We start from the raw sequence: 21,816 nt of genomic DNA on the forward strand, positions 1-21,816 counted from the left end.
ATTAACTTTCTGTTGCTTGCAGATGACAGCAACACAAAGTGTTTGTGCCACGTGATGCTGCAGAAATTGTTTAAATGTCCATGATGGTTTTTCACAGGAACCAGCCTGGACCTCCACCCAACTCTGTGTCCTTACAGAGTGACGCATCTTTTGGTCGTCTCATTCATTTTAAAGTCCAGCCTGTGTCTGCTGCAGAGAGGTGAGCTGTTAGCAACATGAACTCTTTGATTAAACTGCTTGATGTTGTTGGATATAAACTACAAACACGTCGTTCCCTCAGTCCCATTTAAACTGTCTTTTAAAACAAGCCTTTGGTTTCTAAACAACTGAAAACCCACTTCAGCAAACAGGAAGTGATCAGAGCGTCCGTCCACTTCCTGTCAGGCCCTGCAAACATTTCATATTGAAGAAAAGTAGTTGACATCTCACATTTTTACTCCGCCACATTCAACCATTTTGACATTTTACAGCATGAAACTCTTGTCACATGACTCCTGTTATGTTATAGAGTCATGTGACCACCAGGGAGGGATTTGTATGGATGAAACACATTCAAATCAATCTGATTCATCAATGGAAACATTTTTGGTGTAAATGCAGCAACACTGAAAATGCTGAAGATAAAAACACAACAGATGAAATATGAACAAATCGAGGCTTTGAATACACGTGTGTGTGTTTGAGACACAGAGATAAATGGATTGTGTGTCTGTCTTTATTGCTGCACGAGGATTTTATTGTAGATTTTGTGTGTGTACACTTTTGACCAGGAAGGTGTTGAAAGGGCGTAAAACAGTTGGAGGCACAAGAGTGAACACTAGTGCTGTCAGTAGATTAAAACATGACTAATTAATGACACAATCTTCTGTCATTAATCCTGATTAATCACAATTACTTGATCAATAGCTGCAGTTACATTTTTCCAACTTTATATTTAAGCCTGTAACAGACGTTTACACCATATAATGAAGTCAATGCAGAATAAACACAAAGAATGTTAAATGCTTCAATTCAAAGAGACTTTGAATAGTTTTCAGTCTTTAACTCAGCTTCTCTGCTGTAAATACAACTTTGTAACAAACATATATACTAAAAGCTAAGTGTGCACTAATATATAATAATATATAATCTATATTACTGCTGTTAATGAAAATGTTTAATCAGACTCATCACAGGGTTACTGTGGATTAATTTGGATGAATCACCGTTAAACATCATTTTTAATGTAAACGAATCAAAGTTCATTTCATGAGCAAACAGAGTCGAGAGAAAAGGGCAAATTTACACACTTAACATGTTTATTGAACATGTGAACATTGATTAACCTCCTGAATGAGCCGACCCCCCCTTGGACAGTCCTGCATGCTAATGATGGGCTCTGCTCTGTACCTGCAGGATTCTGTCAGCCACAAACTCCTCAGCTGATCCTGAATCTGAGCCCATCTGTCAAACAATTATTTTCTTCACAGGTCTGTGGAGGTGGCACTGATCCTGCAGCAGTCCAACACTCTCTGTCACTCTTCTTCAAGTCTTTGACACGAGGAACCAAAACTATGTTATTAACAACACTAACAGGTCTGCAGTTTGTCCACTTGGCAGTTGTGTCATCAGTGCTTTGCATCGTTGTGATATTTTAAGCTGGAAGTGCTTCGGTGAAAAGAAAATTCCTTCTGTCACGATGTGCAGAATCCTTCATGTTGGTCGGCTGGTCCGTCTTGTTATTTTTTTAATGCTCAAACTTTCCATCGAGAGGTCAGTGTGTGTTTGTCATCTTCCATATTGAGCTGATTGGTTCAGCTGCCGTCACTAACAGATGTGCTGCACATCTGCACGTGTGCAAAGGTAACTCTACTCGGACAAACTGCTCGAAGTGCGTTGATAGAAACATTTCAGGGATTTTGAGTCGTTCTGCTCTCCAGATGTGTCGTGTTAAAGGTTTTTATCATGTTAATCATGATAACAGATGAACCCCTAACCCTACATGTTAATTTTGACAGCACTGGTAAATCCTTTTTAATGTTCTTCTGTCAGATCATTGATTAGACTCGACTCCAAACACGAGACTCAGAAAACTCAAATGAAAACTCAAATCAAAGCAATGAGTGTTAGATTTTGTATTGTTGATTGTCATTTATGCTTAGAAATATTTACTCACATATGCTTAGAAGTGTATAATCAATTGTAGATTGAAAGGATGTCTCATCCTAAAAGAGGTCTGTATTAACTCTGTGTAGAGGGGGGTGCGTACATTCCTCTACACAGTGTCCTGGCATGGATCACACTCCCTAGGAGAGTTTATCTTCTCCTTATTGATTTATGGTATAGCAAGCACACGTATATTTCTTTAAGTATAAGAGCCTTTTGTTCAGATGGACCTGCCAGACTCCTGGCACCAGCTTTGGGGAGTCTTCACAGGGTCACATCTTGACATCACACACACACACACACACACACACACACACACACACACATACACAGGCAAGGTACTCTTTGTGTGTATGTAGACGTCATATGTTAATGAACCTATGCATATTCATGTAACCTCAATAAAAGAACAGTGGTACGGGAGAACGGACGAGAGCAACTGGGGTCAAGCGAAGGAACGGCGCCTGTCCGGTCTCTCCCGTGCACGAGAAACATGAAGAAGCTTGCCTACTTGTGTCTTGCTTTGCTGTGTAATTATATTGTCTTCAACGTTCCAGCGGATAGGTACAAGCTACAAACCTATCAATGAGAAAAGGACTTCTTGTGTTAGAATGAAAACATATGGAAGTGGTCAGGTTTCAAACACTCGATGAATCTACTGCACAGTTACATTCAGGGACCTTTGGCCTCCTGAGAGCATTAGTTGATGGTTCATCACAGTTTTACCTTCCAGTGAGTGAATTTATCAGTGTGATGAAGTCTCAAAGTTTCCTCTGAGCTTCTGCAACATCATCACTTCCATCACTGATGAAAGAAAGTTCATAGAAAACAGAAAATATATCTTCAGAATCTGAGAGTTTAAAACTTGACAGACTTGATTCAGATGAAGTTATTTGAGCAGAAACTCCTGGATCTTTATCCTGTGTTGATCTAATCCTTCATGGTTCCTCCACAGAGTGGACCAGCAGAGCTCAGAGGTTCCCAGTGGTCAGTCTGCCCAGCAGCATCAAACACAGCTGGACTCCATATTTATGGTCTGTACATGTACAACAACTACTGTTACATCTGTTCTGTTCACAGTCATCTCCATGCTGCTCTTTGTAGACCAGTGGATCGTCAGTGTGTCCAACATGGATCTGATGTTTGGCTCCATGATTTCAGTCTGATTGGCTCATTCATAAATATTCTGTTCCAGCTGCTGGAGGACAACATCATCACTTTTGTGAAGAACGAGCTGAAGAAGATCCAGAAGGTTCTGAGTCCAGATTACCCAGAATGCTTAGAGAGTCAGAGGAGCAGCAGCAGAGAGGCATTTGTGAAGATCACAGTGGACTTCCTGAGGAGAATGAAGCAGGAGGAGCTGGCTGACCGTCTGCAGAGCCGTAAGAGGATTTATCTAAAGATTTAAGCTGCTGGATAAATGAACATTTACTGATATCTGAAGACACGGAGCAACATGTTTTACAGATTCATTCTTTTGGAATTAAGTGTTTATTTCCACTTTCAAGTGATATTCTACATGTTTCTTCTCATTCAGAACTTCCAGCTGCAGTTTGTCATCGTAACCTTAAATCCACCCTGAAGAAGAAGTTCCAGTGTGTGTTTGAGGGCATCGCTAAAGCAGGAAACCCAACCCTCCTGAATCAGATCTACACAGAGCTCTACATCACAGAGGGAGGGACTGCAGAGGTCAATGATGAACATGAGGTCAGACAGATTGAAACAGCATCCAGGAAACCAGACAGACCAGAAACAACCATCAGACAAGAAGACATCTTTAAAGTCTCACCTGGAAGAGATAAACCAATCAGAACAGTGCTGACAAAGGGAGTGGCTGGCATTGGGAAAACAGTCTTAACACAGAAATACAGCCTGGACTGGGCTGAAGACAAAGCCAACCAGGACATCCAGTTCATATTTCCATTCACTTTCAGAGAGCTGAATGTGCTGAAAGAGGAAAAGTTCAGCTTGGTGGGACTTGTTCATCACTTCTTTACTGAAACCAAAGAAGCAGGAATCTGCAGCTTTGAAGACTTCCAGGTTGTGTTCATCTTTGATGGTCTGGATGAGTGTCGACTTCCTCTGGACTTCCACAAAACTACAATCCTGACTGACCCTAGAAAGTCCACCTCAGTGGATGTGCTGCTGATAAACCTCATCAGGGGGAAACTGCTTCCCTCTGCTCGCCTCTGGATAACCACACGACCTGCAGCAGCCAATCAGATCCCTCCTGTCTGTGTCGGCATGGTGACAGAGGTCAGAGGGTTCACTGACCCACAGAAGGAGGAGTACTTCAGGAAGAGATTCAGAGATGAGGAGCAGGCCAGGAGCATCATCTCCCACATCAAGACATCACGAAGCCTCCACATCATGTGCCACATCCCAGTCTTCTGCTGGATCACTGCTACAATTCTGGAGGATGTGCTGGAAACCAGAGAGGGAGGACAGCTGCCCAAGACCCTGACTGAGATGTACATCCACTTCCTGGTGGTTCAGGCCAAAGTGAAGAAGGTCAAGTATGATGGAGGAGCTGAGACAGATCCACACTGGAGTCCAGAGAGCAGGAAGATGATTGAGTCTCTGGGAAAACTGGCTTTTGATCAGCTGCAGAAAGGAAACCTGATCTTCTATGAACCAGACCTGACAGAGTGTGGCATCGATATCAGAGCAGCCTCAGTGTACTCAGGAGTGCTCACACAGATCTTTAAAGAGAAGAGAGGACTGTACCAGGACAAGGTGTTCTGCTTCATCCATCTGAGTGTTCAGGAGTTTCTGGCTGCTCTTCATGTCCATCTGACCTTCATCAACTCTGGAATCAATCTGATGGAAGAACAACAAACAACCTCCAAGAAATCTAAATTATTTAACAAACCAAACCTACAATCTCTCCACCAGAGTGCTGTGAACAAGGCCCTACAGAGTCCAAATGGACACCTGGACTTGTTCCTCCGCTTCCTCCTGGGTCTTTCACTGCAGACCAATCAGACTCTCCTACGAGGTCTGCTGACACAGACAGGAAGTAGCTCACAGACCAATCAGGAAACAGTCCAGTACATCAAGGAGAAGCTCAGTGAGAATCTGTCTGCAGAGAAAAGCATCAATCTGTTCCACTGTCTGAATGAACTGAATGATCGTTCTCTAGTGGAGGAGATCCAACAGTCCCTGAGATCAGGAAGTCTCTCCACAGATGAACTGTCTTCTGCTCAGTGGTCAGCTCTGATCTTCATCTTACTGTCCTCAGAAGAAGATCTGGATGTGTTTGACCTGAAGAAATACTCTGCTTCAGAGGAGGCTCTTCTGAGGCTGCTGCCAGTGGTCAAAGCCTCCAACAAAGCCCTGTAAGTAAACATGAACTCATCCCTTCATTCTTAAAATCATGGTAAATAAATCAGAGGTGCTCTGTTCAAAGAACACTGCCTTTTAAGAAAAATTAAAAAATAGTCACTTAGTCAAATATGATACTTTAAATATTTCTCTCCAGCAGGACTGTCATGGTCCTGGGTCAGTGACCCAGTGTTTTTGGTTATGTACTTTTGATAGTTTTGTATTTTCTACGGTTTAGTGGTGTTCCCTCTGTTTGGTGTCTTCCCTGCTTGTGCATTCCCTTGGTGTAGTAGGTCTCTGTGTTAAGTCCGCGTTTCTTAGTCTGTGTGTTTCCTGTGTAAGTTCCTGTTTTATTGTGAAAGTCTGTGTCTTATGTCAGTGTGTTCTATTTACGTTTCCCCTGCCTCGTCAGCTGTGATGTCTTCCAGGTGATTTCCCCTCCTATTTCCCATCCCCTGATTCCTGCCGTGTGTATTTATAGTGTGTGTTACCTCGTCCTCGTTGCTGGTTCGTCTGTTGTTTTCCTCGGTCTTCCTGCGTCTCTCCGTCCGTCTCTCTGTGTATTTCGCCGTACCTCCCTGAATCTTCTTTCAGGTTTGTTTTCTTAGCTGTGCCCAGTTTAGGTTTTCCAGTTTCATGTTCACCCACCATTGCTGTTTGTACTGTAAATAAATACTCACCTGCACCAGAGCTGCCGCCTTTTGGGTCCTTTCTACAAACTCCTCACGTCTGCCACACCGGATGTGACAAGAACATGTCAGCATTTCTCAAATATTTTTGTCTTTAACTCTAATCAAAGCACAATCCAGATCAAGCCTATAAGAACATGAGCTCTGATCTAGGGCTGGGCGATATGACCCAAAATTCATATCTCGATATTTTTTAGCTGGATGGCGATATAAGATATATATCTCGATATTTTTTTTTTAAGTTTTAAGTTAAGAACAAAAAGAGAGTTCTAGTCACACTGTGTCCCAGATGTCACACAGGCACTTTTATTTACATAGAGCGTAGATGTACATGAAAAAATTACTCAAAAATAAATTATCAGCATTTATTAAATAATCATGGTCCATAAATAAAAGGCCGAGGCCGAGTAACGTTGCGTAGAGACAAAAGTGGACGAAAGAGAGGCAAACCTGCGGCTCCACAAGTATAATTATAACGTAACATAGACTATATCGATATAAACGATATTGTCACATCTTATATCTCGTATGAAAATATATCGATATTTTTAAAAAACTCGATATATCGCCCAGCCCTACTCTGATCCTTCAGCCCCTCTGACAGGTTTATTATCCTCCAGTTGTTGTTTACTTGTCTCCAACAAGCAGGAGTTTAACTCTGTTTTTTAAAGCAAATACTTGAGCTACCAGACTGCACCTACATCGTTTTCAGATGTTCTTATTTTAAGGTCTGGTTTTTGTCTCATCTTTATTGCAATCCCCAATGTCTCTCTTTTTTATCAAATATAAATCTGTTACCCCGGTGTGGCCAGAACAACATGGTGAACCCAAAATACAGACAAAGGTGAAGGAACTGAATATTACTAGACGTCAAGGCTTTATTTACACACAGGAACTTGACACTTGGAATTTTTAACATGAACTGTGAACTATGGCGGAAGTCAAGTACTTGAAGCTGTGAGCATGAAGTGGGCTCTATGGTAGGTTTCCGGAAATGGGTCTTGGTCTCAGATGTATGCTGAGACTTGAGTGGTTCAGCTACCTGAGTATAGTTTTAAATGAATCGTCTATAAAATTTTGCTATTCCCAAAACCCATTGGAGATGCTTCTGGAATCTGCAATGGGTACAAGGGGTAGGCCACTCTGTGAAAGCTTTCACTTTTGCAAGATCCGTCTTCACCTGCCCCTGTGCCAAAATGTAAACGAAAAAAGTTATTGATGAGGAATGGAATTGACACTTTTCTGCTTTGACATAAGGTTTTTTCTCCAGCAAACGTTGGAAAAGTAGCATGGACATGGGACTGATGTTCCTGGCAGGTTTTGGGAAAAATGAGGATATCATCCAGATACACCAATAGAAACCTGTCAACGAAGTCCCGGAGGACATCGTTAACTAATCTTGAAACATTGCGGGAGCATTAGTTAACCCAGGCGGCATGACCAAATACGTGTAGTCCCCCAATGGCTTGTTTAAAACGGTCTTCCACTTGTCTCCCTGATTGATCTGGAAAAAGTGGTAAGCGTTGCGGAGGTGGGGTTTTGTAAACCCTGTGGCGCTGTGAAATGGCCTGTAAGCAGAGCTAATGAGGTAATAGGTACTTATTCTTGATGGTAATATCACTGAGGCCCCTGAAGTAAATGCATGGCCAGAGAGAGCCATCCTTTTTCCCCCACAAAAAAGAAGTTCCAACTTGAGATGACAATCATTGGATTATGCCTGCAGTGAGCGATTCCTTAATCTACTTTTCCATAGCCGCACACTCAGGTTTAGACACGCTATACAGCCAGCTAGAAGACCGGGTGGAGCCAGAGAGTAGTTCTATGGTGCAGTCATGTGGTCTGTGAGGTGGCAGTGAAAGCGCTTTACTTTTGCTAAATACTTCCTGAAGATCATGACATTTGGTGGGCATAGAGGAGAGATCTAAAACAGTCTCAGTGTTGGCTGATGGTTCCACAGGTTCCGGTGGACGGGTGGAAACAAGGCAATTTGAATGACAGAACAGACTCTAACTGATTACCCTCTGACCTGACCAGTCTAAGTGTGGATTATGTAATTCTAGCCAAGGAAAGCTGAGTATGAGTGGTTTGTGAGGTGAGGTGTTTTCTTGTGATTACCAGGGCTGACAGGCTCTGTGCGGTGAGTTATGTGAGGGGACAGTCGGTTATTTAATGACTTAGTGGGAATGGGCGGATTAAGGGCGCATAGAGGGATGTTTAACTGTCTCGCTAACTCAGACTCCATGAGGTTCTGATTGAAGAAGAGCCTGAAAGGTCTGGTTAACTAGCTCAGAGACTTGGAGTTGCAATCTGGGTTGTTTTTTTTGTTTGTTTGTTTGTTTGTGTGAATATCCTCCACCCTTATCCCTGAACTTACCAGTGGTCAGACCCTGGTGTGGAATCGAAAACAGACAGGTTCATCGCGAGAAGCAAGCTGATCTTTCATGGTTTGATTTAATGACTGAAAAAATACAGGGGACGGTGGTTAGCACTGTTGCCGCACAGCAAGAAGGTCCTGAGTTCAATTCCACCATCAGGCCTTTCTGTGTGGAGTTTGCATGTTCTCCACATTATTGTGTGGGTTCTTCCCGGGTACTCCGGCTTCCTCCCACAGTCCAAAGACATGCAGTTAGTGGGGATAGGTTAATTGATCAATCTAAATTGCCCATAGGTGTGAATGCAGAAATGAATGTGAGAGTGAACGGTTGTCTGTGTCTCTTAGTGTTAGCCCTGCGACAGACTGGCAACCTGTCCAGGGTGTACCCCACCTCTTGCCCTATGACATCTGGGATAGGCTCCAGCGCCCCCTGCAACCCTGAAAAGGATAAGTGGAAGCAAATGGATGGATGGAAAAAATAGACCCTGCAGAGCTTGATCCGGCCAGCCTGCCTCAACAGTGGCTGTTGGGAAATCATAATTGGCCACACTGTAACGGCCCTGCCGGAGATTCAGTAACTTTCTCCCTAAACTACCCTCGGAAATGGGGTGAGCAAAAGTCTTTACAAACTCAACCAGGAAATCATCATGCGAGCAGAAAGAAAGAGGATGAGCAGATAGGTTAGCAAGAGAAACCCGCCAGCGTCCCAGGTTTCCAGAGAAGGTTCAGGTTCCAGGTACCTGAAATGGGATGTAATTCAATTCAATTTTATTTATATAGCGCCAAATCACAACAACAGTTCCCTCAAGGCACTTTAAATTGTACAGTAGATCGTACAGTAATAGATACAGAGGAAAAACCCAACAATCGTATGACCCCCTATGAGCAAGCACTTTGGCGACAGTGGGAAGGAAAAACTCCCTTTAAACAGGAAGAAACCTCCGGCAGAACCAGGCTCAGGGAGGGCGGGGCCATCTGCTGTGACCGGTTGCGGTGAGAGAAGGAAGACAGGATTTCAGCTCATCTCCTTTATACGCACCTTTAACAGGAAGAGTTTTATACAGCTAGTGTTTAAAATCCAGTGTTCCTCACAGTACACAGGTAATGAGCATAATGATTATTGAATTACTAAAATTTTCCAAAATAATTGTTTTAGTTAATATTGTATGATAGTGTACACAGAATTATTAGCTCAGTAGGCAGAGTGGTCGCCCCGTGATCATAAGGTCAGGGGTCGAATCCACCGAATAGTTACCTTGTGGTACCCCTGAGCAAGGTACCATCAAGGTACCAATCGTGTGCACTGGACTGGTAGCACTCATAGACTCATAGGTTTAAAATAAAAAATAAAAAAGGTTCAACATATAAACAAATTTAATTTGATCACATATATTGTTTGGTTTTTTGTTTTTGTTTTTTCCCTTTCTCTCTCAGACTGAGCAGCTGTAACGTCTCAGAGGAAGGCTGTGAAAATTTGTTGTCAGTGGTCAACTCACAGACCTGTAGTCTGAGAGATCTGGACCTGAGTACCAAGAGCCTGAAGGCTTCAGCAGTAAAGCTTCTGTCTGCTGCAGTGGAGAGTCCACACGCCAAACTGAATGTTCTGAGGTCAGATCAATTTGTATTCTGTTTAGTTCTGTTTGTTTATGTGTTTGATGTTTGTTTTTGTTTAAATTTTTATCCAGTTTCCTTGTTTCATAGCATTTTTATTTATTTCCAAGTTAAAGTGAAGTTTTACTAACCTGCTCAGCACAAGACAATAAGCTATTGCACTCTGATTACACTTTAACAACAATCTTTATTCATGTTTTTATCTTCAGACTTAACATCTGTGAACTCTCAGAGGAAAACTGTGAAGCTCTGTCCTCAGTTTTCAGCTCACAGTCCTCTAGTCTGACAGAGCTGGACCTGAGTATCAGAAAGCTGCGGGATTCAGGAGTGAAGCTTCTGTCTGCTGGACTACAACGTTTAAACTGTAAACTGAATACTCTGAGGTCAGATCAGAAAACATTTAGTTTTTAGAATTATTAATTAAAGTTCATCCATATGATGTTGTATCTTAGTATCTTTATGTTTTCTTTAAAAATAGAAAGTCAAGATTTAATGTTGTGAAATGTATTAACAAACTACATGAGTATTTGTTGTATAGACTGTCTTTTATTTTTCAGACTGAGTGGCTGTAACCTGTCAGAGAGAAGCTGTGAAGCTCTGTGCTCAGTCCTCAGCTCCAAGTCCTCCAGTCTGAGAGAGCTGGACCTGAGTAACTCTGACCTGCAGGATTCAGGAGTGAAGCTTCTGTCCTCTGGACTAAAGAGTTCACAGTGTGCAGTGGAAACTCTCAGGTCAGGATTCAAACTTTTCCACAGATGATCATTTGAAATGTGACTTATATTATTGTATAAACAGGTAACCTTTATACAGCTGTCAAGTGAACTTTTATTTACATTTGAGTGGATAATTGGACTCTGAATTACTTTCAAAAGTAATTGGCGACTACTGATTGGTTTGCTGTTTGTTTTTTATTCACAGTACTTACAGTACATCTCAAAATGAGATGTTTATCTTTTCTTCTACAACACTTGGAGCCACCATATCTTCTTGCTTCATTTATTCATTGCAGTTTGATTTAAAGAATATTAGACTCGTAACATAATAAATATATTTATTTCACTTCTTCTTGAGAGAAAGAAAGGGATGACTGGGTGAGCTCCAGTGGTTCATCCCAGCAGAGAGAGCAGCACACTGGGCTGCAAATGATCACAGTAGTAATGGCCATAGTTTGATAAAACAGGCAGTCTTACCCTGTAGATAATACAGGGTTCTGGTGCCGATGTGGGGGAGGGGAGTCGCCCGGTACTAACTACATACTACTAACTACCTCATCCAGATGTCTTCCCTACTAACCCTGATAAGAAGTAACTGCAGTAGCCTTATAGGTCAAATCAGTTTCACCTGTTAAAGGTAGCTCCACTATTAATGGTGTCACTTGTTATTTCTGGGATGATTTTAGTAGCCTGAACAGCTGCTCAAAGGAAAGGTTATTTTTATTATTATTATTATTTAATTATTAAGTCCGGGGTAACCTGCAAGAGCTGTTTGCACAAAGAATAATACTCGGACTTTTAGGTTTTATTGTTTTACACAAGGTTTAAAAGTAAATGTCCACCATTGAATTGCAGAAAATGTTATTGAGCTAATACTGATGTAGTTGTTATCTTTGGTAAGGAGAGGTTGGAGGAAGGATGAGCACAGTCAGGCCTAAAGATGCTCTTGATAATAATAATGGATTGCATTTATATAGTGCTTTTCGAGACCCTCAAAGACCCTTTACAATCCCGCTATTCATTCACTCTCACTGTCACACACTGGTGGAGGCAGCTACAGTTGTAGCCACAGCTGCCTTGGGACAGACTGATCACCATCGGCCCCACTGGCCAACACCAGTAAGCAGTAGGTGAAGTGTCTTGTGTTCCAAGGACACAACGACCAAGACAGAGCTGGGGATCGTACCGGCAACCTTCTGGTTACAAGATGAGCTTCCCAATGTCAAGGTTCGAGTTTTTGAGGAGGAGACAAACGACTGCATGGTCCTCAGTAGATGTCTAAATAGTGATTTTTATTATACATATGTACATATGGGGAAGATGAGCATCTCAAGCCTTTAAGAGCTGATCTCCCTCGAACAATCACTTCACAAGGTTTTTATTGTAATGATGACGTCAAGTCACATGATAAGTATCAGTCAGTTCTCAGAACTCAGGAAGTTCCCCTTATATGGCCTCCAGATGTTTCCACTCAGTCCAGCACTCAGAGAAAGCAGTGTGTGTGTGATGTGTATATCTATTCGTGTCTATTGTGTGTGTATGTCAAACAGGGAGCATGTCCTGAGACGCCCTCCCTTTCCTTAATAAGTGTGTATGTGAACGTGCGTGTTTTACATAACTCTGTATGTGCATGTTTGTGTAAGCCTGCAAGTGAATGCAGGAGGCCCAACTGGACCCTCTAGCTCGAGAGGTGCTTTCGCCACATGATAGAGTATTACATCTAGAATGGGTTTTATCCTACGTGTTCTGAAATAAACAATAAATGATACATGATAAACTGAAGATAAGTAATACAGACTAATGAAGTAACGATGAAATAATGACGGTGCTTTATGAATGATATATAGTGACAGTAAAATAAGATGTTTTTCTCGATAACTCCTCCCCCTGAACCGCGGTCTTATCCTCCAGTTCTGTGTTGATCAGAGCAGTGGTGAAGTCCAGTTTTTATCATTTAAGGCGACTGGCAAGAGTAAAATCTTTTCTTTCGAGGCAGCACCTTGAAACAGTGATCCATGCTTTTATTTCTTCCCGCCTGGACGACTGTAACTCACTTTATGTGGGGGTCAGTCAGTCGTTGCTCTCACGTCTGCAGCTGGTTCAAAATGCGGCTGCACGACTCCTAACAGGAACTCAAAAAAGAGAGCATATAACCCCCGTGCTGGCCTCCCTGCACTGGCTGCCTGTGTCTTTTAGAGTTCATTTTAAAATTCTTATGTCTGTTTTTAAATGCCTTCACAATCTTGCCCCGCCTTATCTCTCTGAGCTTCTTCATCCCCACACACCCTGTCGGTCTCTCAGGTCAGCTGACCAGCTGCTCCTGGAGGTACCGAGATCCAGGAGGAAGCTCAGAGGGGGCGGGGCCTTCTCTATTGTGGCTCCAAAGTTATGGAATCATTTGCCCATGCATGTTAGAGAGGCCCCTTCACTGTCCACTTTTAAATCACGTCTTAAAACCCACTTTTATTCCTTGGCTTTTAACCTCAGTGAGACTTAGTTTCTCTTTTAATGAAGTAGTTATTTAATTAATGATTTCACTCTTCTTTGGTGGTCCCCATCTTTAAGAAAGGGGACCGGAGGGTGTGTTCCAACTACAGGGGGATCACACTCCTCAGCCTCCCTGGGAAAGTCTATGCCAGGGTGCTGGAAAGGAGAGTTCGTCCGTTAGTCGAACCTCGGATACAGGAGGAACAATGCGGTTTTCGTCCTGGTCGCGGAACACTGGACCAGCTCTTTATCCTCTCCAGGATACTTGAGGGTGCATGGGAGTTTGCCCAACCAGTCTACATGTGTTTTGTGGACTTGGAGAAGGCATTCGACCGTGTCCCTCGGGGTGTCCTGTGGGAGGTGTTGCGGGAATATGGGGTGTCTGGCCCATTGCTACGGGCCATTCGATCCCTATACAACCGTTGCAAGAGCTTGGTTCGCATTGCCGGCAATAAGTCGGACTCGTTCCCGGTGGGTGATGGGCTTCGCCAGGGCTGCCCTTTGTCTCCGGTTCTGTTCATAATTTTTATGGACAGGATTTCTAGGCGCAGCCAAGTGGCGGAGGGCTTTCGCTTTGGTGGCCTCAGAATCTCATCTCTGATTTTTGCAGATGATGTGGTTCTGTTGGCTTCATCGGGTGAAGGCCTCCAGCTCGCACTGGGACGGTTCGCAGCCGAGTGTGAAGCAGCGGGAATGAGGATCAGCACCTCCAAATCCGAGGCCATGGTTCTCAGCCGGAAAAGGGTGGAGTGCCCACTCCGGGTCGGGGATGAGTTCCTGCCACATGTGGAGGAGTTCAAGTATCTCGGGGTCTTGTTCGCGAGTGATGGGAGAAGGGAGCCGGAGATCGACAGACGGATTGGGGCTGCAGCTGCAGTAATGCGGACGCTGCACCGGTCCGTCGTGGTGAAGAGGGAGCTGAGTGTAAAAGCGAAGCTCTCAATTTACCGGTCGATCTACGTCCCTACCCTCACCTATGGCCACGAGCTGTGGGTAGTGACCGAAAGAACGAGATCGCGGATACAAGCGGCAGAAAATGAGCTTCCTCCGAAGGGTGGCTGGCCTCTCCCTTAGAGATAGGGTGAGAAGTTCGGCCATCCGGGAGGGGCTCAGAGTAGAGCAGCTGCTGCTCCACATCGAAAGGAGCCAGCTGAGGTGGTTCGGGCATCTGACAAGGATGCCCCCTGGGCGCCTCCTGGGTGAGGTGTTCCAGGCATGTCCCACCGGGAGGAGGCCCCGGGGCAGACCCAGGACACGCTGGAGAGATTATATCTCTCGGCTGGCCTGGGAACGCCTTGGTATTCCCCCGAACAAGCTGGAGGAGGTGGCTGGGGAGAGGGAGGTCTGGGCCTCTTTGCTTAGGCTGCTGCCCCCGCGACCCGGCCCCGGACAAAGCGGATGAAGATGGATGGATGGATGGACTCTTCTTTTATTTGTTTTTTATTTATATCTCATGTAATTTTATTTTACAGTTCCAATGTACAGCACTTTGTGTCAGCTGTGGTTGTTTTAAAGTGCTTTATAAATAAAGTTGATGATGATAATCACATAACAGGAGAGCAGCTGGGCATCCAGTGGAAGTGTGATGGAAATCAAAATTCTGAATTGGATTCGGTGTGGTCGCGTTACTATTTTTCAACAAACAGACGGTTGAAGCTGTGTTCAGCTTACCGTATCTTATATCAGCTGCACGGAAGTAGCTGTAAGTAATCTGGGTGCTACAGCTTTAAGCAGCTGCATGCACTCCGGCGGACGGCGATCACTTTTGGCACAACACCTGGAGCTTAGGGGGCAAAACAATGGCATGAGTGCTGCTGTTTGACTGAGGAAGAATAAAGTAGTTATGGTAAGCCAATCACATGACCACTTCAAGATGACAAAGCAACAAGGTGACATGTACCAGTTTTTAAATTGTGTTGATAGGCCACGTAAAACCAGAGTCATGATAAACAATATATACGCTGCGTTTTATTTTCCTCGATAGTTTCATCACTTTTACTGTCTAAGGACAGCACAGCAAGCACTCTCTGCTTATGAGCAAAAAAACCCAAAATCCTCCCTTTCCTGTTGGTGGGAAAATGCACCATGTCGACCAATCAAAAAAATGATATAGCAACATGACATTTGGTTGTTTAGGAAGAGGGGGAAGTTTTAGGACGGTGTGAGATGTGAGAGATTTGTGACGTTTAGCATATTTGGAGTGTGTGGATAGTATGTTGTGTTGTGTAGTTAGTGTGTAGGGGAAAAAAAGAACAAAAAAGGAAGAAAAAAGTTAGTGTGTAGTGTAGTGGATAGTTTTATGTTGTCTGTCAGAACAATGAGGCAGTTGCTGAATGTTAAGTGCCTTGAGGTGACTGTTGTGATTTGGCGCTATATAAATAGAGTTGAATTGAATGGAATTGTTACAGGTGCTGTCACAAAACCAGCAAATGCCGATTACAGTGTAAACGGTGTATCCAGGTAGAAACAGCAGTGATACACCTGCTGCTGTCAGACCTGCAGGTATCAGGCTGCGATGTTCTCCTTTATGGTAGACAGAAATTATTTTTTTGGAGTGGCACAAATAATTTGTGTGGTATCTTATTTAATGCAGAACAGCTGATTGTTCTGTAAATAGTTTGAAATAGTTATTTTTAAAAAATCAACGTAAAAGGTAAATTGCTACAAATAACAAAATAACTTGGTTGTTTGCAAACCTTGTGTATAGGATTAAAAGGGTGTTCGTCTTGTAACCAGAAGGTTGCCGGTTCGAGCCCCGGCTCGGACAGTCTCGGTCGTTGTGTCCTTGGACAAGACACTTGACCTACCGCCTACTGGTGTTGGCCAGAGGGGCCGATGGTGCGATATGGCAGCCTCGCTTCTGTTAGTCTGCCCCAGGGCAGCTGTAGCTACAACTGTATTTGCCTCCACCAGTGTGTGAATGTGAGAGTGAATGAATAGTGGAATTGTAAAGCACTTTGAGGGCCCCGAAAAGCGCTATATAAATGCAATCCATTATTATTATTACTATTATTAAAATTCACCATTTATATTTCGATTTCAAGTTAATGATTTATTAAACATGTTTGTGGTTGTAACAGTAAAAAATATAACTTTTTCTACTCAGATTGTTTTTTGTCTGATTTTAGATCAATTGTGTTAATACAGTCTGTCAAAATGAAAACATAACTATAAATTCAGACACGTGAGGTTGTGCTGAAAAGAATGATACCAAACAAGGCAAAGTAAATAGTTTTTAAAGGTGAAATATAGAGGTCAAATCAAAAGTAGTTAAAAATGGCCAATTATACCCTGGACCCCAGAGGGTTGAACATTTTTTTAAAGTAACGCAATAGTTACTTTTCAAGTAATTAATTACTTTTAGTAACTGACTTACAATATTCTAACTCTAAGTAACTACGTAGAGTTAACTATAGTTAGTAGTATAGTTACTAGTTACTAAGAAGTAACTAGTAACTATAATTACTTGTTCAAAGTCACTTGCCCAACACTGATCCCAAACCATCTCCACTGGGTTTAGGTCAGGTGACTGTATCATCACTACAGACCGAATAAATCAGCTGAATTTGGAAGTCTGCCTCGGTGTTCTTTAACCGGAGCACACCTACCGTACCTGGGCACTCTAAATCAGCTAAACTCCTGGAGACAACACTTTGTCCACTTTATTTAGACACAGCGGCACCTCTGAAGCAAAGTGTTGTCCATTCTTCAAATTTCTATCCCTGGATAAATGAAAATACTCAAAATTTCAGGAGATATTGTGGCAAGTTAGAGCATTTATGGAAGGCTTCCAAGGTTGAGGTCCATCGAGTACATCTCAAGGAATCAATATCCTCACTTAACAACATGATAAAAAAGCTGGAACTGAATATTTTTCAAATCTAATGGCTTCAAAAAAGAACAATCCCAAAGTATTGTTTGATACAATTATGAAAATTGTCTCTCCTGATATTCCTCGTGTACCAGTCTATACTAAATCTGATTGTAATGAATCTTTGAACGAACGTGGAAAAAACAGTTGCAGAACAACTTAACGACTTTCTGGAGAAAAACAAAGCTCTGGACATTTTCCAGTCTGGTTTCTGTAAACTGTCCTCCACTGAAATGGCTTAACTTAAAGTGTGTGGTGACATTCTGATGGCAGCAGACTCTGGAGAGTTCACAGAGTTGGATCTCTCCTCTGCTTTTGATACTGTTGATCACAGCATCATGATAAATAGGCTGAAGGACTTGTCCAGAGGCCTGGTAATGAATTTGATTCAGGTGTGCTGACCCAGGGTTAAACCTAAAACCTGCAGGACACCGGCCCTCGAGGCCTGGAGTTCCTCACCCCTGCTCTAGGCCAAATTATCAGATATTACAATAATATTTCTTATCATCTCTACTCTGATGACATTCAGACATTCAAATACTGTTCTTTCAAAGATTGTCAGTTTAATGCATTTTCTTGTTTAAATAATTGTCTGTCAGGAATCAAATAATTGTTAAACTTCAACTTTCTCCAGTTTAATACGGATAAAACAGAAACTTTGATCATTGCTCCTGATCACACGTCTTCAGAAATTAGGCAGCAGATCAGTTTTTAGGTCCTTCCATTAAATCGAGTCTCAGAAACTTAGGTGTTATATTCGACAGTTCACTTGAGAAACTCTCTAAACAACTGGTTCAAAACTGTTTTTATCATCTAAGACACATTTCTAAACTCAGACTGGTGTCAAAGGCAGAACTTGAGATGATTCTTCATGCTTTTATCTCTTCTCACTTGGATTATTGTAATGGTCTTTTTACTTGTCTCAACAAATCGGCTCTGGAGCTTCACACTGTACAGAATGCTGCAGCGAGACTTTTAACTGGCACAAACAAGAGGTCACACATTACTCCAGTTTTGGCTTCTCTTCATTGGTTACCACTAAATTTTAGGGTTCATTTTAACATTATAGTCATAACTTTTAGAGCTGTACATGGTGAAGCTCCTCAGTGCATCTCTGACCTGTTGAAACCTCATGCTTCATCCCGAGCACTTAGGTCTGTAGGTCAGAGGTCACTGTCGGCCCCACGGATTCGGTTCAACACACTTGGGGATCGAGCTTTACAGGCACCGAGGCTGTGGAGCGCCCTGCTGATGTCTTTATGCTGTCTAGACTCCACTGACTCTTTGAAAAAGCAGATGAAGACATTTCTATACAAACGAGATTATGTGCTATGTAAATATATTCTACTTACTTACTTGAATAATAGTTCATTTATGAATATTTCTTTATTAAAATATTTATTTTCTTTACTTTATCACCCAATTAAATTATAATTCTGTAAATAAGGGTGATAGTGTGGCCTGTGTAGGTTGTCTTCAGGTTCTCTGCTTCCTCCCACAGTCCAAAAACATGCATGCTGGGTTAACTGGAGTGATTGTGAGCATAAATGCATAAGTGTTTACCTGGCTACATCACCGTGGTTACTGATGCTTAACCTATAACCTGGTCTGGATCAGGTTATATTCAGAGTGTGTGTTTTAAAATTGACTGAAGTGCCTCGTTTTCACTGATTCTTTCATTTACAGAAAGTTTTAAGTGTGATATAGATTCAGTCATGTCTGACTAATGTCAGTGAATGAGGCCGAGCTGTAAAGTCACAGCAGTCACACTGTATGTGTCTCATTGTCACTGAAGGTTAGGCTCCATGCATCCAGCTGGTGCTGCAGGAAAAGTAGAAATGTTTCTGTTTGGTTCTGATCTGCTGCTAAGTCTCTTTCACAAAGATAGCACTGCAGTTAATCCTGCTCATTTAGCCAGTTAGTAAAAACCCAAGTCACCGCCAGACACAGCAGACATTTAGTGATAATCTCACTGTATGTGGTCTTTTAGCACCTCCTAGTGGTGAACATGTGGAGTGTTGTTAGTCTGGGTGACGAGTGTAACTGTTGAGTGTAGTGATGGTAAATTTGATTCTTTTTACTGAATCGAGTGTTAATGAGTCACTCACCAAAGTGAATCGAGTGTTTTGAGTCATTTGATTCACTGAGTCAGTTGATCAGAGAGTGCAAAAATTTTACATTTTCACTCAAACTTAATTTGTTTCCCTTTTCATGTAAATCCCACTGCTAAGATGAATGATTAAAAAAAAACAAAACTATTTTATAGAGAAAAAAAAGAGCAAAAACATTTCTAAAATTAAGCAATTTCCTATCCAAATTGCTTAATAAACATTTATTTTGTTTATTTGTATTTTATTAGTATTTTCCTTAAGTGTGTCAAATATATATTTTCTCATCTAAATGTCCACTGCGCTGTGAGCCAGGGGGCGGTAATGTGCCTTAACATTGGTTGCCAACCAAGAAGAAGAAGTGAGCCAGGAGGGAGGGACTGAGTGAGTGATTCGCTCGCTCGCTCTATGATTCAGCACAGGAGGGAGGGAGTGAGCGAGTCCTGAGTGATTTGCTTATGCTTACGATTCAGCACAGGAAGGGAGGGGGTGAGTAGCTCAAATGTGTTGTTAGCATGTTAGCAGCGCGATGCTACTCTGAACCGAGGAGCTATTTTCTTGATGTGAGCTTCTACTCAGGGTTTTTTCTTCCAGTTCAGAGCAGAAATGCTTTTGTTACGAAACTGGCTGTTTTCCCCCCCACAATTTTAATTATAAGCTAGATATATTTCTACTAATGGAATTAGTTTGCTAACAGCAACAGGGGATGAGTCAGTGAGTCAGTTGGGCTTGTGAATCATGATTCACGAGTCAGTAAAGTGATTCTCGAGTATTGAACGATTCGTTCACGAATCGAACATCACTAGTTGAGTGAGACACACCGGACCTGTATGGTGGTAGCTCAGTTACAGCTCAGGTGTGGAGAAGCTGAAAAACAAGTTTTTCTAGTTTGTAAGGAGGAAAAAACTGAGAGGACTGAGTTAAAGAGAGGCTGGAGAGTAACACAGAACAGCCACAAAAGCTGCTCACACGGTTTAGACAGTTTAGTATCAAATGTTCTAGTGAGTTAGCTCCCAGCTAACTAGCATACCAGCTAATTAGCACACCGGCTATCTAGCAAACCAGCTAAGTAGCAGACCAGCTGACTAGCGAACCAGCTAACTAGCACACTGGCTAACTAGCACACCAGCTGACTAGCACAGCGGCTAAATAGCACAGCGGCTTACTAGCACACCGGCTAATTAGCAGATCAGCTAACTGCAGCCACAGGCTGAAGGACGATTAAATGTAGTGGAGATATCAGGGATTACACTGGTGTGTCTGATTCACTCTTAGCACTCCGGTCACGCCGGTGTGTCAGCCAGAAACACACTGAAGGCCAAATGATCCCAGCATGTGGAATAAGGAGTTTTAAGGTTCACTGATTAAATCTTGTGGCTGTGATCACGTGTGTGGTTTCTTACAAAAAGGAAGTACACAATGCAAATACATGACAAATAAGATGAATAGATAAGATACATATCCAGTTGTATGCATACGTCGGTATAGCTAACATAACCATATATAAGGACAAAGACCACAGCACTATAATGCAGTAATGTTAAATACAAAGGTGTATATCTTCATAAATCTATCCTATCAGTGAACAGAGTACTGTAGTATACTTCTACTACTTACACTATACAAACTAAACGGCATTAGTGTGACTTTAAGTTACCATCAGTACAGACGAATGATGGGTAGTTGGACAAAGAGAAAGGCTTTTGGGCAATTAGTTGTGAAGGGCTTCCGGTTAAAGTAGATCACTGATTAACTCATACAATTGTTTGCTATATATAACGCAAGCTCCCAGTCTCATTAATATCAATGTACTATAAATCCGAGGTAACCATGGTTACCCGCAGCCACGCACAGTAGGCCCGCCAGAGAGACAGCACAGCTGGTTCATGTTGTAACACCCAGTGGGTTTCGTAGTCTCTCCTTGTTCTACAGCGCATGTGTTCTTCTTGGGAATGCCTGCAATCTTGAGGGAGGCTAATAAATGCCGTCATTTGTTTGCTCCTAAGATGTTCCTCAGACCGACTTCTTCAACAACACTAATCGGCCTGCAGTTTTGTAGCTACTCACTTCAATTGTGGCCCTTTGTTAGCTGTCTTGTTTGCTACGTAAGTCTGGCCCAAGCTCCCACCTCTGTTTGTTTGGGTGGTTTGTTTGCTGCCATCAACAAGGCGTCTATGCTTTAGTGAGACTTCAGACCTGAAGCACTCCGGTGAGAAAAAACGAAACTTTGCGTCCAGATAACTTTAGTTTGTATCAACACTGCCCTCCGGGAACAGGTTAAAATGAAAATGTCAAAGATCTGTCCGGTACTCCATGTTTCTGTCCCCGGCCACTTTCTTTCTGTCCTGGGGCATGTGAGCGCGGCAGTAGTTAAAAAATTAGAAGGGCCCCAAGGGGCCCCCCCGCACCCGCAATGCCCAGTGGCTGAGAAAGGCATAAATGACGCCCATTTCAAGCCGCACGGGTCAACATCCCTCCGGTGACGCCATGGCGT

At 42.7% G+C, this 21,816-nt stretch overlaps 1 long non-coding RNA gene across 1 annotated transcript; it reads left to right on the plus strand.

Annotated features, from left to right (window-relative positions):
* The first annotated feature begins 9,571 nt into the window (after nucleotides 1–9,571).
* Nucleotides 9,572–11,076, plus strand: LOC120722843. The gene is made up of 3 exons (XR_005693619.1): nucleotides 9,572–10,140; nucleotides 10,353–10,526; nucleotides 10,701–11,076. It is a non-coding gene; the product is annotated as an uncharacterized LOC120722843 (long non-coding RNA).
* The last annotated feature ends 10,740 nt before the right edge of the window (nucleotides 11,077–21,816 follow it).

Source organism: Simochromis diagramma, unplaced genomic scaffold (genome assembly GCF_900408965.1).
Source record: "Simochromis diagramma unplaced genomic scaffold, fSimDia1.1 OVJJ01000655.1, whole genome shotgun sequence".
In the NCBI taxonomy this organism is placed as follows: Eukaryota; Metazoa; Chordata; class Actinopteri; order Cichliformes; family Cichlidae; genus Simochromis; species Simochromis diagramma.